The 16,372-nt window shown below is 44.7% G+C and overlaps 1 protein-coding gene across 6 annotated transcripts in view; it reads left to right on the top strand.

Moving 5' to 3' along the window:
• The first annotated feature begins 3,796 nt into the window (after positions 1–3,796).
• Positions 3,797–16,372, top strand: part of HIPK3 (homeodomain interacting protein kinase 3) — a 72,333-nt gene continuing 59,757 nt past the window's right edge. For 2 of the 6 annotated variants that reach the window (XM_036326290.1, XM_036326291.1), the window contains exon 1: positions 3,801–4,366. The gene's annotated coding sequence lies outside the window, so the exon portion shown is untranslated. Of the gene's footprint in view, positions 4,367–4,940; positions 5,072–16,372 lie in introns of those variants that run through there. The other 4 variants (XM_036326293.1, XM_036326287.1, XM_036326292.1 and 1 more) reach the window with 4 other exon arrangements.

Below are 16,372 nucleotides of genomic sequence, written 5' to 3'. Positions count from 1 at the left end.
GGTAAGAGTAGAAGGGGAGCAGTAAAGATGCCTCTGCATCCCTGCAGAACCCCCACACACTCTGGGCCGCGACGAGTAGGAGGGCTACTGAGATGGGCCTTAAAGCCTGGAGCGTGGGCTCAGGTGGAGTTACTACAGGTGAGGGATTCACCTAACTCAGCAGATACTGCAGGCAGGCCTGATGGCAGCTGGATGGCTTGGCTTCCTGGCCCTACGGGGCACATTAAGGTTCAACCATGAAATTCCAGCAAAGGTAGTCAGTTACCATTCTTGTTGTGTTTATGCAAACATCAGGAATCTTGATTTGGCTTTTTGATAGCCATGGAGGAATTTTAAGAAGAAAAATCCTGTTTCAATAGAAGTTGTTCTTTCCCTTCCACCGGGCCATTTGTTAAGCTTATAGGGATAGTTCAGTTGATAGTTCTGTGTGCCCAGTATGGGCCTCTAGCAACGGTGGAATAGAAATGCAGTCCGTCTCATGATTGAGCTGGAAGTTCCAAGACAAGGGGGGAATGAAAGGGGGAGGACTACGCCCTCCACCTTGCCCCAGGGTAAGGGCTACGCCCTCCACCTTGCCCCAGGGTAAGGGCTATGCCCTTCATCTTAACTTGGCCATGTGCTCAGCAAGCTTCTTCCCGGAAGATAGTCAAGGGAAGTGCACGCCATCACTATGACCACATCCTGTGTACTCGCGCCTGGCCAATCGGCAGGGCCCACAGTCCTTTCTCCTCCCCTTACCCCAAACCCCTATAAAACCTCTCTCCACACAGAGTTTTCTCTCTCTCGGCCACTGGAGCTTACCGTTGCATCGGTGAGTGTGGCAGGGGAGCCAAACCTAGGTTTGAAATGAATGACTCTTTGCTTTTGCATCGGACTTGCTGGCTCCCTGTGGGTTCTTGGGAATCATGAAATCTGGGCACAACATTTGCCCCCCACTGGGGACTGAGCCCACAACCAGGGTACGTGCCCTCAGTGGGAATCGAACCAGCAACTTCTGGGTGCATGAGACGACACTCAACCAACTGGGGCATACCGGCCAGGGCACCAATGTCTTCTTTGATCATATTGTGCCCCTCATAAATCAATAGCTTCCTTTGCTGGTAGAATAAATTCATAAATCACAATCTGGCCTTTGCTTCTCCCTCTACCCTCGTCTGCTTTGATTCATCCTCACTCTGACTAAAAACTGTCTTTCAGTTTTTCAAAATTTCTAATCTCTATACCCTCCCCCCCACACGGCTTTTGCATTTTGCATGTAAAAAAACAACACTATGAAAACTCAATTTTTTTCAAACTACAAGAGAAAGTTTATTTAGAAAATTAGAGACAAAATAAGGGCCCTAAAAAGAAAATAAAAATAAGGGCCCTTGGGAGTGTAGGAGAGAGGTAAGTAAAGGGCCGGGGGGGGGGGGGGGGGGGGGGGGGCGGGGCGGAGAAGGGGAGAAAAGGCATGGGCTTGCCCCGGGAGAGAGAGCACCAAAATTGTTTTTCTTTTTTTTTTCTTTTCTAAAAACTTCATAAAATGGCTAAATCAGGGGTTTTGAAAAAATTTCTGGATGTTGATGTTCTGAATGGATTAAAGAGGAGAGGTTGGAGGTAAAGAGATTGTTAGGCGATGATAGGTTTAGAGGACAACTTGAATTAATAGTGTTCATTTACTTATTTAGCAACATTTACTAAAGACAAGTATAAATCACTGTTTTAGGCACTGGCAATGCAATGGTTAAAAAAATGAAATAAAGACAGAATCCCTTCCTGGAATTTATGTGTCTTGGTGTTTCAAGTACCAATGTCAGGGACAGTAAGGGGGGAAAGTCTCAATTTTCAGCTTCTACATAGATGTAGCAATGCCACAAAACAGGTAAATCGGAAGCCTTCCATTAGAGGTGATCTAGAGAAGTGTTTTGCAAAATTTCTGAAAATTTGAAGTTCTAGTGGAATATTTTTCCTGTTTAACTTATTCTCTATTCTTTTAACTCTTGCTTTAAAAAAATCAAAAGTAGTCCTTGCTGGTTTGGCTTAGTGGATAGAGTCTCGGCCTGTAGACTGAAGGGTCCTGGGTTCAATTCCAATTAAGGGCACATGCCCAGGGTTCCGGGCTGGATCCCCAGTAGGGGGCGTGCAGGAGGCAGCTGATCAATGATTCTCTCTCATCATTGATGTTTCTCTCTCTCCCTTCCCCTATGAAATCAATAAAATATATTTTAAAAAAAAATCAAAAGTAGGCCAGCCGGTGTGGCTCAGTGGTTGCGCATAGACCCATGCACCAAGCGGTTGCTGGTTCCATTCCCAGACTGGGCACATGCCTGCATTGCAGGCTGGATCCCCAGGAGGGGGGTGTGCAAGAGGCAACCTATTGATGTTTCTCTCTCTCCCTTCTCCCTCTGCCTTCCTCTCTCTCTCTAAAAATCAATAAAGACATAAAAATATCAAAGATAAATAATACTAAGTAAAAAGGAATGGCTAACGTGCTGTTCTCTCTGAGAGGCACTCAATGTTTTTCTATTTTGGAGGACTTTTCAAGTCTTCCCTAACGTGAAGAAAACAACTGTCACTTGAAAAGCGTATTTGCAACTGCCTCAGGGCATACTTATCTCTTTTTAAGGCATCCTCCAAAATATTCTCCTCCCAGTTTGAAAGCAGCCGAGAATAAAAGTAGCATTAAGTATGTGCCGATTTGCCACTCCCTTTACCCTGCCCAGTTCGGCAACACAATGTCTGGGGAGGGGGAGGCGGGGAAGAAAATGTCTGCGGACGAATAGGTATGTGCTAGATTCAGTCCTTCCAGTGAAGATTACGAAGGGAACAAAGGGCATTTCCACTGCTCAGGGAAAGGTGTTCCATTCCCCCAAAGTTAAACATTAATGCGGAACAAAAGGAAACAATTTAAAAAGCCACAACCATCCTCGGGAGGATAGGCTCTCTGGTCAGTTGTTGCGTCCGGAAAGGGAAAGACCAGGGCTTTGCCGTGTCACCCTGGGCAGGTCACCCGCAGCTTTTGGAACCCCTGTCCTCGCTTAAGAGCTTGTACCAAAGACCTCCAAGTTCCTTCATGTCTAAAATTCCACAGTTCTATCGTTACGTTGCTTGAGATGGGCCATTCTGTCGGTTTCCCAGTCTCCGGGAGGGAGGAAGCTCATCTCTGGGAGTGGAATCGACAACCTGATGGAGACGTGTCCACACCGAGGCGGGTGAGCCTCGCGTTTCTGGCCTTTGGACCCTCGAGGGGCTCTTGGGAAGTCTCCAGGGGGCCCTCTCTCCTGTCCTCCAACCCGATGGTACCATGTTCTTGCCTCTTTGGGACGGGGAAGCGGGAAGGACCCATGTTAAACGGGGATTGTTCACTCGACTGAGCATTCCCCCTTTCCTTATTTTTGGAGCTTCAAAACAAAACAAAACAAAACCAAAAAGACGACCCCAGAAACCCGCCCCAAACAGATCCTAAAGGGGTAGAACGGGAAACTGGCTACAGGGTCTCCAAAGGCCTGTGAAAACCCTGCTTCCGCTTTTTCATGCTTTCGTTGGGGGTTAGGGGATTTTTTAAAATCCCTATTTTTGGCGGAGTGGGCCCCGGGAAGGTGAGGTTCGGAACCGCTGCCGGAGGCTGCCTTTGGGGCGCGGGGTGCGGGGGAGCTCGGTCGGATCCCCGCCGGCCGCCAGGCGGGCCCGGAGCGCCCAGGGCGCGGCTGCCGGCGGGCGGGCGGGCGGGCGGGCCCGGGGAGGGGCTTCGCGGGCGCCGCGGCCGGAGCGGAGCGGAGCGGGGCCGCCCGGGCTCAGCGCGCTGCGCGGCCGGGCGGGCGGTGGCGCTGCGGAGGCGGCGGCGGCCGGCGGGCGCGGAGGAGGAGGGGCCCGGGACTGGGGCGGCCGCCGGCAGCTGCCTGGTGACGACGGCCGGCCGCGCCGCGACCCGACGAGCCCGAGCGGCGGCCCCGCAGCCCTCGCCTCCCGGCTGCCGCCCTCCCCCTCCCCTCTCGGCAGGGGCGTCAGGCATGGGCCCCGCCCGCCGCGGGCGCCGCACCCCGCGCCTCCCGTAGGCCCCGCAGTCGGAGGCCGCCCGGTCGGCCTCGCACCCCCGTCGCCCCCGCCAACCGACCCCACCCAGATCCCTGGGAGGAAGATGAGGGAGACGGGCCCGGCGCTCGGCAGCCAGAGCAGCAGCAGCCGCGGGCGAGGGAGGGTGTCTCGCCGTTTCCTCTCAGCCGCCAGGACAAGATGGCAGCGGCCGCGGAGAGGGGCTGAGCCCGGGCTGGGTGGTGCCGCCCGCTGAAGCGCCTGGCTCCGCGTCCCCCGCACGGCCCCGCACCCGCCCCGGACATGCTCAGGGCTGCGGCCGCCCGAAGAGGGGAGAGCGCCGGCCTCTAGGAAGGTAAGGGCGCGGGGCGGGGGCGGGGGGCCCGGGGCCCCTCCGCGGGAACCCCGCCGCCGGACACCCCGGAGCGGCGCGTCCCACCGCGCGTTCTGCACCCCCATCCGCACCCCCCGGCCCTCGCGAGGCCGGGCGTCTCCCTCGCGGCCGGGCCGCCCCAGGCCGGAGGCCGCCGAGCGTGGGGGCCGCGCGCGGGGTCGGCGCGCCGTGGCGCAGCCTCCGGGAAGCCGGGCCGGGCCGCCGCTGCCAAGGTTGCGCAACGGCTCTTCCCAGCAACCGGAGTTGTGTTTAGTCTCACGGGGCGCCGCTCCCCCCACCGCAGCCCGAGGCCGTCGCCGCGGACACCTTGTCTTTCCTTCAGGGAACAACACACACGCGCGCCCGCCCGCCCGCCCGGCCGATGGCCGCATCCTGGCCGTGGGGCCCGGGCCGGTGGCAGCAGCGTCGCCGAGCGGCGGGTGTGGACGGTGCCCGCTCGGGGGACGCGAGTGCGTGTGATCGTTGGGGAGGAGAAATGTGATCCGCCGCCCCGCGTCCCCTGCGCGGCCCGCGGAAGGCGTGGCGGCCGCGCGGCGGGGCTGTTGCCGGCGTCTCGTTACGGCGGCGGCCGCCCGCTCCCCTTCGCGGCGCCGGGAGCCGTGGCGGCAGGACCGGCGACGAGCATGTCTGTGTTCCCGTCGGGAGGGACCAGGCGGGTTTGAAATGGTACGTGGTTCTGGGCGAAGCCTGTTGTTTCCCCGTCTTATTTGTGCGCGAGTGAAGGGTGTGTGTGTGAATGACCTGGACCCGAGACAACGTCGTCCTCGCACGCCCAGTCCTTGAGCCGTGTTTTCACCACCGCTGGCGGCCCCGCTCAGAATTTGTTTTTCCACCTGTCGGGTCGCTGCTGCTTCTAATTATAAAGAGCTCCTAGTGGCAGCGGTGAAGTTTTTCGGGTTATCGTCCAGTTTGCAGGGAAATCTTACGGTCAATTCTTTTGTCAACTTGGATGTCTCTCTGGCACAGGGCCGGGAAGGGAAGCTGGTGAACCACCAGCCTGTGCTTGTGTGTGTGTGCCTTCTAGTAGTTGGGAGAGCGGGTGAATTCTTTTTTATAAATATTTTTAAAAATATTTTTAGGTGTTTGCCTGTTATCTGTAGCTTCTGAAGTGGAAGTACTAATCGAGCCACTTCATATTTTTCTTTAAAGTTTTAAGTGCTGGGCTTTCTAAAATGTTAAGAGCTCCCCCCTCCCCCGCTTTGGTCATATTTTTGATGGAAAGTTTTGAGCAGAGCCGGTGGGTTTTGTTTGTTCCCAACTAAAACATGTTGATCCTGCATTCTCGTTTAATTTTTCAGAAGCTGGGCAAAGCCTCACCATATGTTTGATAAGTGTGGATTCTGCTTATGTTTGCAAGCTCAGTGCTAATTTTATACAATGAGCCATGATAAGGTTTTGATAGGTCATGATTAAACAGTACTTAAGTAAACAAAATAGGACTGATCTTTTAAAAAAAGACATGTTCATAGTTTTGTTTGGTACCTTATGCCTTCATGTCATTTAACAATAACTGAAATGTAACCAACCAAATAAAGTTCTTTATGCTTAAATCGGCAAGGCATTTCGTGCAACAAGGCGTTTCATGGCATACTTATGGGTGCATTCATAAATTTTTGAAAGCTTATTTTTGGGATATAGTGTTTAACCTGTTTGAAGATTATTTTTCTTTTATTTTTTTTTAAACTTATTTGTTTTTAATTGTGTTAAGGTAGAGAGGTGTGTTGAAATAGTTGAGATTTTGGACATTTTATTTTTTGTCATGGGAAAATTGAATAACAATTTCGTAAATTTTTTTTCTGTTCTAGGGAAAATACTTACTAAAAAAAAGTCTTAGTTTAAAACCATGCTTTAAAAAGGTAAGATGAGCTTGAAATCTAGAACAGAACCAGCCATTAAACGTTTCAATTTTATATTTGGACATTGCTGACTACAGTAGCTAAACGTACATATTAGGCAAGCCAGATCATAACATGGTGAGCCAGTCTTAGTTTATTGTCATAATACCTTTTCCAGTGAACTAGTCATTATCTTGCTTGTAAACCAGTCATTGGCTTCTAGGCATGGAGATTTAGAGTCACATAAAAGTGGGTGGTTTTGGTGAGATGATAATTCTTGTAAACATGCTTGAAAAGAAGCTTCAGATCATACTATTTTAATTTTTTGGATGTTTCGTCATGGGATGCCATAAATAAGGTGCAAATTACAGAGGTAGGTTGCTGTAGCTAGTATGGCAGGGCATATAAGTATTTGTTTAACGTGAGGAATTGAAAGTCCCCTTGCAATTTAAAATAGCTACAGTTGTCAAGTGCACTTCTTTATTCAGCTTTTGTTTTTAATATTTCATACATGAACACTGAAGGCATACGCAGGGTGTCCCCAGAAATGTTTACACAGTTTAACAACTGATAGCTCAGTTTTGAAAATAAAATGTATTTTAATACACACTGCCTTTATACTGGTAATTATTCAAAGTCTGTGTATACATTTTTGGGGGACACGCCTATATATGGAAGTGAGTATGGGACAAATGTAAATTTCAGAGTGCTGAAATACTACTTCCCATCCATTGAATGAAAATACTTGTTTGCATGTTATTTTCTTTTTTTTTTAAATAAATATTTTTATTGATTTCAGAGAGGAAGGGAGAGGGAGAGAGAAATAGAAACATAAATGATGAGAGAGAACCATTGATTGGCTGCCTCCTGCATGCCCCCTACTGGGGATCAAGCCTGCAACCCAGGCACGTGCCCTTGCCGGGAATTGAACCTGGGACCTTTCAATTTACAGGCGGACACTATCCACTAAGCCAAACCAGCTAAGGCTGTTATTTTCCGTTTGAATGTCTGAATGACTTACTTTGGTAACTTTTGAAGTTAATTTTGCAAGGTAAAGGAGTTAACTTTCTTAATATGCTGTTCTCAGTCTAGTAGTTCACTAAGAGTGATGATATGGTCAGTTAGAATTGCATTATTGGTAGTTAATTCAGAGACAAAAAATGTCGTCCAATTGCAACTTAACATTTGAATTTGTAGGTAGCAATATATAGATTTAACGGTGTTTGATCTAAGGAACTTTGAAATTCTCCATATTTAAAATACCTCTTTAGAGTTATTCTTGCCTCGGACACAAAATAACTTGCTATCTAATGATTATATTGTTGTTGTTAAAGGAAATGTTCATATAAAATTTCTGGGTTTGCAGCTGTCCTAATTTCCTAGTGTCTGAAGTTGAGATTTCTAACGTGGCATGTTTAACTTGGAAGTTACTTGTAGACAAACTAGAACTTTGTTAAAATGGAAGAATCTACCAGTATGTTGTATTGCTTTTTAAAAGTTGCCTCTCTAGCCCCACACTACTTGCTGAAAGCTTTGTCATGGCTAACCCTTTCTGTATGATACAAATGTAAGCCTAAAGAAATTATTTTAAATGTCCTACTGGTTCTGTCCAGCTGCTTAAAAAGTATATCTTTTTTAAAAAATATATATTTTATTGATTTTTTACAGAGAGGAAGGGAGAGGGATAGAGAGCCAGAACATCAATGAGAGAGAAACATCGATCAGCTGCCTTCTGCACACCTTCTACTGGGGATGTGCCCGCAACCAAGATACATGCCCTTGACTGGAATTGAACCTGGGACCTTTGAGTCCGCAGGCCGATGGTCTATCCACTGAGCCAAACCGGTTAGGGCTAAAAAGTATGTCTTGCCTAGTACCTTTTAGCACCTGAAGTTGAATAGGGATATATTCGGAGAAGTTTTAAATCAGGGTAATTTTTTAGGATAGTCAGAGCACTTAATGTGACCAACTTAAGGAAATACAGTCCACTTCTCTTGGTTGGCTTGGTGTAACTAAGAGTGGTTTGGTGAAAAACACCTAATGTTAGTGTGCTGATTCTATAGGTTTGTCATAGCTGTTGGTTTGGACCTTATCTAAGTCACTGTTAGGACCAAGCTAGAATAGAGATGGAGGATGTATGTTATATATTTTACCCAAGTGTTTGTCAAATTAGACCTTGACCTCTTTAGCAGTTCAGGCTGCTTTCCTCAGTTGATACTTGGGCCATATGTCACTACACAAAGGCAGCATATTGCCTTGATTCTGAGGCGCACGGCTGTTATCCTAAGGGACTTAGAGCCTCTACTCTTACTACTTATGTGGAAACTAAAAGAACTGGATGGATATTGAAAATACTGTATTTTTAGGATGCCATTTATGGTTTGGGATAGTTAAGTCATTTAACTGATTTACTTTGTCTTACTTTACTATGTTTAGCAGTACTTAAAGTATTTATATCATTTTTATTGAAACACATTTTTTATTGATTAATTTGAGAGAAAGGAAGGGGAGACACACACACACACGCGCGCGCGCGCGGGGGGGGGGGGGGGCATGGATTTGTTGTTCCACTTATTTATACATTCATTGGGTGATTCTTGTATGTGTCCTGGGGATCGAACCCAAAGCCTTGGTGTATTGGGATGATGCTCTAACCTACAGAGCTACCCTGCAATGGCCCCCAATTCAACACTTTTGTCAGCTGTCTTTCCAACAGAAAGGCTTTGAAATGAAACAAACCAAAGACAATATCTTTTACCTTAAATGTGTTTTGTTACTTTGACCCAAACAGTTTCTCTAATATTCTAAAAGTGATAGTTGTTTGTTTCTTTCCCTGTGGGAGAGTGATGAGAGGGAAGTTAGTGGGGCAGGAAAGGTAGAGAAAGCTGGGCCACAGTGGGGGGAAGAGATTGGTGTGGTTGGATTTGGGAGACTTAGAAATCTGTTTTCACTTTAAATGTTGAAGTTGCTAGCAACCAAAGTTCATTTAGTTATAGTCAATTAAGTATTGTGGTAGCTTGGGGAAAAGATTAAGAATATGCTGTGACACCCTGGCCAGGTGCTGGCTGGCGTGTCTTCCACGAAGGTGGCAGATTCGATTCCTGGTTAGGTGAGAACAGAAGGCTACCGAACCATGTTTCTCTCTCAGATGCTCTCTCTCTCTCTCTTCACCCCCACCCCCTAATTCCTTTCTCTTTAAAAATCAGTAAAAAACAAAACAAAACCATATCCTTGGGTGAGGCTTAAAAAAAAAAAAAAATGCCACGACACCTGCTAAGTGATCAGTCTTGTGAAATAGTATCTGTTTATCATCCTCGACCAATTTTTAAAATCCTGTCCCTTCCACTTTGTGTCTTTTGTTTTTCAATCCAAAAGACTTTTTTTTTTTTTTTGCTTAATGTAGAATTTAGGGAATATGAGCTTTCTGTCCAATTAAAAGAAAATCTTATGTTATAGGCCTGACTTGGGTGACGAGCATAGAACATATTATTCCTATTAAAATGGGTTTGATTTATAGGAATACTTTTTTGGTCTTATAATAAATAATAAAATTAAGATGCACATCATATAAATCTAGGGTTTTCAAACTGAATTCAAACCCTGACCTCTCTGATATCAGTCACACAGTTCATTTTTACCTTTTGAGATAAACATTTCTTCTTTTAAAGAGTAGGTTTCCAGATACACTTTTTATATTGTATTTTTTTTTTTTTTGCTGTTTTGTCATTTTCTTTTAAAACAAAAAGATTACACCTAAAAGAAGTGGAGATTTAGAGAATAATAATAAAGGAAAATGAAGTACATTGGACATTTGAGCTGTACTTTTTCCTAAAGGTAAGGACCTAAATTGTGAAAGATGGATCCTTTAGGTTATAACTCTTGGTTACCTTGAAAATAAAGGATGGAAAAAATAAAGAAAATAAAGGATGGCAGGGGTGGTCAGATACATTTTTTTTTTTGCATAATTGTTAATGTTGAAGCATCTTTTCTAGTATGAAAAAATTATGGTAGATATTGAAATAATCACATGAACACAATATGAGTCACTCCCCCCCTCTTTAAAGTTTTGTAGCCATTTATTATAAATTATAGTTGATTACATATGACTTATCAAGAAAATTGTCTTTAAGCTATGATAAACAATGTGAAACTTGGCCATATATGACTAGCCAATTATTACAGTTTAGAAATCTTTCGAAAGTATTTGACTTACTAAAAAAACATTTACATTAAATTTGACTTCTTCAATTTCTCCCTACTTTTTAAAAAAATAGTTTAAAAACTATTTTACAGTTTTTTAAAAATAAAATAGCAAACTTGCTTAGAAAATGTTTACTTATAAAGCAGTTATTTAAAGGCCTGAAAATTATTTGCATGTATTTTGACTGTGTTATCTGTTTAATAATACAACGAGAGTCTTGTAGGTTGGGTAAACTATACGACTTTAGATATATAATGCTACAGTGTTAAATAGTTAATAAGTTAGATAAAGTGATAACATATTGAAAATTGAACCTGACTTTCTAGAGACATTTCTTCTAACGTATAATTTAAATTAATGCTTCTGAGGACTTAAATAAAATATGTAATATGTTACAATTTCTATGGAAATATTATATAGAGTATAGTGACAAATGGAAAATTATAGGTTATGCTGACACGCTTCACTACATTCTCAAAACAAAACAAAAACATATTTTGGGCCAACTTATAATCAGTTTCAGTGGAGAAGGTACAAGTATCTCTGCAGTATATTAGTTGTAGTTTCCTATTGTTTACTTTCTTTATTTTTTTAATAGTTATCTGAAGGTATATTTTAATTGAATTTAGAGAAAGAGGAAGGAAAAGGGAGAGAGAGAAACATGGATGGGTTCCCTCTCATACATGCCTAGACTAGGAATCAAACCCTGCGACTGAGTATGTGCCCTGACCTGGAATTGAACTCTTGATCCTACAATGCTCCTACCAACCGAGCTATACCGGCCAGGACTGTAGTTTCATATATTTTAGTTAATTAAGAATAGTATTGGGTTAAAAATATTAGATTTTTAACCTGTTGAGCATACTTTAAGTATTTCGTTATAGCTGGATCAGTGACTGACCACAAATGAAAAAAATGTTAATGTTGGGTAGAAAAATTACAAAATATTTGTATGAAAACTGTTTTATCCAGTACATCTTTGAATGTCACTAAGTGGAAAGTTCTGTGCTATGAATGAAGAGAGTTAAGACACAATCCCTGCTTTGAGCAAGTCGTAGGTGAACTTAGCTAAGTACTGGAAATTTTCTTTTATATCTGAGGAAAATAATCATTTAAATATAGCACAATCAAATATCTTAAGACTTCATTTCATTTTGTTAAATAGAAGATATTTAAAGTTACCAGGAATAGTTCAGTTTCTTAATGCTGTGTGTCACCACTCTTACCACAAAACCAAAAAGAAAAAAGAAAAAAAAGAAAACCATTTAAAAATTCTATGAATTTTATTTTGGTGATAATAAAATTATAACCAGTTTAATAGTCTAAAGGTCTTACAAAGACATGCTATATATTAATTTAAATCAAGGGGAAGATCACCCTGGCCAGGTAGCTCAGTTGATTAGCGTGTTATTCTCATACACCAAGGTTGCAGGTTCGAAACCTGGTCAAGGCACATACAAGACTCAATCAATAAATGTATAAATAAGTGGAACAACAAATTGATGTCTGTCAGTCTGTCTGTCTGTCTCTCTCTCTCTCTCCCTCCCTGTCCCTCTCCCTCTCCCTCTTTCTCTTTTCCTCTCTCTCATTTCCCTCTCTCCCTCCCTCCCTTACTTCTTCCCTTCCCCCCGCCCCTCTCTCAAAATCAGTAAATAAAATTTTAAATAAATCAAGGAAAAGGTCATATTTCTCATATATAGTTAATAATTCAGTTCTTTTCCTTCTGGGCATAATTCATTGCCTGAGAAAATTCTAATAGGTTTGCCTTTCTAAAATTATATTATTACCTTTCTTCTAAATTTGGGATGTAGTGCTTTTCATTTCTGTGCTGACCTGTGGAAAGAAAATAGAAGGGGAAAAATAGGGTATAGAAAGAATTCAATTTTAAGGTACTTTTAAGAATATTGAAATTACTAGCTATAATTATTTGAAAGCACTAAAAAGAAGGGATATTGTTTGTATATTTAATTTATGTAAATCAAAAATACAATTAACTTGGGGTTCTTAAAGCAGAGTCATGCAAAGGGCAAATATTGTATTTCGTTCCTCTTATAATTCTATATGATATATTCTTTATTTTTTTATTTTTTTAATTGATTTTTTACAGAGAGGAAGGGAGAGGGATAGAGAGTCAGAAACATCGATGAGAGAGAAACATCGACCAGCTGCCTCCTGCACACCCCCTACTGGGGATGTGCCCGCAACCAAGGTACATGCCCTTGACCGGAATCGAACCCGGAACCTTTCAGTCGGCAAGCCGATGCTCTATCCATTGAGCCAAACCGGCTAGGGCTATATGATATATTCTTAACTGAAATTTGACAACTTGGTAATATTTTAATATTTTATACATGTATATTTATTTTTTTAAATTAATTAATTTATTTTTTTCAGGTGATCATCATAGCCAGGTTCCTCTGTTTTTTTATTTTTTAATTAAATCTTTATTGTTCAGATTATTACATTTGTTCCTCTTTTTTCCCCCCATAACACTCCTCCTCCCAGTTCCCGCCCCACCCTCCGCCCTCACTCCCCACCCAGTGTCCTCATCCATAGGTGCACGATTTTTGTCCAGTCTCTTCCCGCATCTCCCACACCCCTTTCCCCCCCAAGAATAGTCAGTCCATTCCCTTTCTATGTCCCTGATTCTATTATGATCACCAGATTATTTATTCACTTGATTCTTAGATTCACTTGTTGATAGATGCATGTTTGTTGTTCATAATTTGTATCTTTACCTTTTTCTTCTTCTTCCTCTTCTTAAAGGATACCTTTCAGCATTTCATATAATACTGGTTTGGTGGTGATGAACTCCTTTAGCTTTTCCTTATCTGTGAAGCTCTTTATCTGACCTTCAATTCTGAATGATAGCTTTGCTGGATAAAGTAATCTTGGTTGTAGGTTCTTGGTATTCATTACTTTGAATATTTCTTGCCATTCCCTTCTGGTCTGCAAAGTTTCTGTTGAGAAATCAGCTGACAGTCGTATGGGTATTCCCTTGTAGGTAACTGAGTTTCTTTCTCTTGCTGCTTTTAAGATTCTCTCTTTGTCTTTTGCTCTTGGCATTTTAATTATGATGTGTCTTGGTGTGGTCCTCTTTGGATTCCTTTTGTTTGGGGTTCTCTGCGCTTCCTGGACCTGTAAGTCTATTTCTTCCACCAGGTGGGGGAAGTTTTCTGTTATTATTTCTTCAAATAGGTTTTCAATATCTTGCTCTCTCTCATCTTCTGGCCCCCCTATAATTCTGATGTTGGTACACTTGAAGCTGTCCCAGAGGCTCCTTACACTATCTTTGTATTTTTGGATTCTTTTTTCATTTTGCTTTTCCGGTTGGGTGTTTTTTGCTTCTTCGCATTTCAAATCTTTGCCTTGATTCTTGCGCTCCTCTGGTCTGCTGTTGGGAGTCTGTATAGTATTCATTATTTCAGTCCGTGTATGCTTAATTTCTAGTTGGTTCTTTATCATAACATCGAGGGTCTCATTAGATTTCTTGAGGATCTCACTACATTTATCGGCGGCTTCTAGACAGTTCTTAAGAGACCTTAAAAGTGTGGTTCTGAACTCAATATCCTCCATTGACAGTTTTGTCCTGTTTCTTTGTCTCCGCATTTTTTATGCTTTCTTGGTGCACCCCCTAGTGGTCTTTGTGCGCAGTCTTGTTGTAGTTAAGCCTTGATTGTTGTCGGCAATACTGGGGGTGATTTGACCTCCAGGCTAACTGGCTATGAGAGTCCACTGTGTCTGCAGTGGGAGAGCTTCTGTGCTGGGTCTCTAGGGCGATGCTAATCTAGCTAATCTAGCCTTTGCCTGAGGCTATCCGGCAAATGGCTCTGCACAGGGCTTGGGCGGGGCGGGTCCCCGGGGATCTACAGGGCGGGCCGGAGCGAGCAGTTATGGCTGCTCTCAGTTCTGTCCGTAGGGGCTCTGCCTCACAGAGTCCCAGCAACCGCTGCAAACCTTGGAGAGAAAGCTGCCTTCGAGTTCCGACCGAAGCCAGACAGTCCCGCTTCTCCCGTTTGAGTCTGGGTCCCTAGAGACTCGCCCGGATCTGGAGCTCAGAGTCTGAAACTCCCTCCCGATTGAAAACAACAACCGCGCTCTCCGCCTCCAGCCCACTCCGTGTGCACTCCGCACCTTAGTATTTCACTTCAGCACTGCGCCTCCTCTGAGTCTGGGTATGATATTCTCTTTCCTCCTAGTTGTAGAATTTCCACTCAGCCAGCCTTCCTGTGGTTCTGGATGATGTCCGTTCCGTCTTTTAGTTGTTTTTTGAAGTGGTTGTTCGAGGCAGCAATCTCTGGCGTTAACCTATGCCGCCATCTTGGTTTCTACCCGCCAGGTTCCCTATACATGTATATTTAAAATGGAATTCTGTATCAAAACTTAGGGTGTTAAAGACTGTAACACAATTGGTTTACCAATAGCTTTTGAGTACAAAATAGTTGAAATGTTTGCCTTGTAAAATGCCCTAAGCTTAGCATGGCATTTCTGAAAGTATTTCTAGTGGTTACTCTGTAATTTGCAAAATCTCTTTAAAGCATCTCACATTTAAACGTGTAAAATTGTTTGCCTTTACTCTGATTTGAAGAAAACGAAATATCTCAATTTATAATGTATTAGAAGGTAACAATATTACATTTTAGGAAAAGGTTACATTTAAAAATGTAAAATAGTATCTGAACTGTTTCTTCAGGTCAAAAACCATGTCTTAACAGATTTCTGTATCCCTAAAGTGCCTAATAGACATTGGGGAATCAAATATATCTACACTAATAAAAGACAAACATGCAAATTGACCATACCTTTGCTACACCTTAAGCCACGCCCACCAGCCAATCAGAGCGACTATATGCAAATTAACCCAACCAAGATGGCAGCCGGCAGCCACGAAGCTGGAGCGAGCAGGAGGCTTGGTTGCCCCAGTGATGGAGGAAGCCAGCTTCCCGCCTGCTGCGGCAGGCTCTGAACTCCACTGAAGGCAACAAAGTTTCAATTATAGAAGGTAAATAAACCCCAGATACCTGCTTTCAGCCGGCCATGGCCACAGAGCTGGAGCGAGCAGGAGGCTTGGGTTTCCCTTGGCGATGGAGGAAGCCAAGCTTCCCGCCCTGCCCTGGCTGGCTCTGAGCTCCAATCAAGGCTACAAAATTTTAATTATAGAAGGTAAATAAATCCCAGAATAAAAAAGAAAAAAAGGAGAGGTTGGGAGCTTCCATCGCCGGGGGGCTTAGCCATCCTGAAAACGACCCTCAGCCCCTACCCAGATTGGCCAGGCACCTCAGTGGGGACCTCCCCCCCACCCTAAAGGGTGTGTGGCCAGCCTGAAAACAGCCACCAGCCCCTCACCCAGGCTGGCCAGGCACCACAGTGGGGATCCCCACCCTGAAGGGGGTGTGACCAGCTGCATACAGTCATCAGCCCCTCACCCAGACTGGCCAGGCACCCCAGCGGGACCCCCACCCTGATCCAGGACACCCTTCAGGGCAAACCAGCCGGCCACCACCCAAGCACCAGGCCTCTATCCTATATAATAAAAAGGGTAATATGCAAATTGACCCTAACAGCAGAATGACTGGGAATGACTGGTCACTATGACACACACTGACCTCCAGGCAGCAGATGCTCAATGCAGGAGCTGTCCCCTGGTGGTCAGTGCGCTCCCACAGGTGGAGCTCTGCTCAGCCACAAGCCAGGCTGATGGCTACCAGCACAGCGGTGGTGGTGGGAGCCTCTCCCACCTCCTCAGCAGCACTAAGGATGTCTGACTGCAGCTTAGGTCTGCTCCCTGCTGGGGACATACCCCGAGGGCTGCTGGGCTGCCAGAGGGATGTCTGACTGCCAGCTTGGGCCCGATACCCCCAGGGAGTGGGCCTAAGCCAGCAGGTGGACATCCTCCGAGGTGTCCCAGGCTGCAAGAGGGCATAGGCCGGG

This window comes from Myotis myotis, unplaced genomic scaffold (assembly GCF_014108235.1).
Source record: "Myotis myotis isolate mMyoMyo1 unplaced genomic scaffold, mMyoMyo1.p scaffold_m19_p_10, whole genome shotgun sequence".
Lineage (NCBI taxonomy): Eukaryota > Metazoa > Chordata > Mammalia > Chiroptera > Vespertilionidae > Myotis > Myotis myotis.
This window is presented reverse-complemented; position numbering and strand designations above follow the sequence as displayed.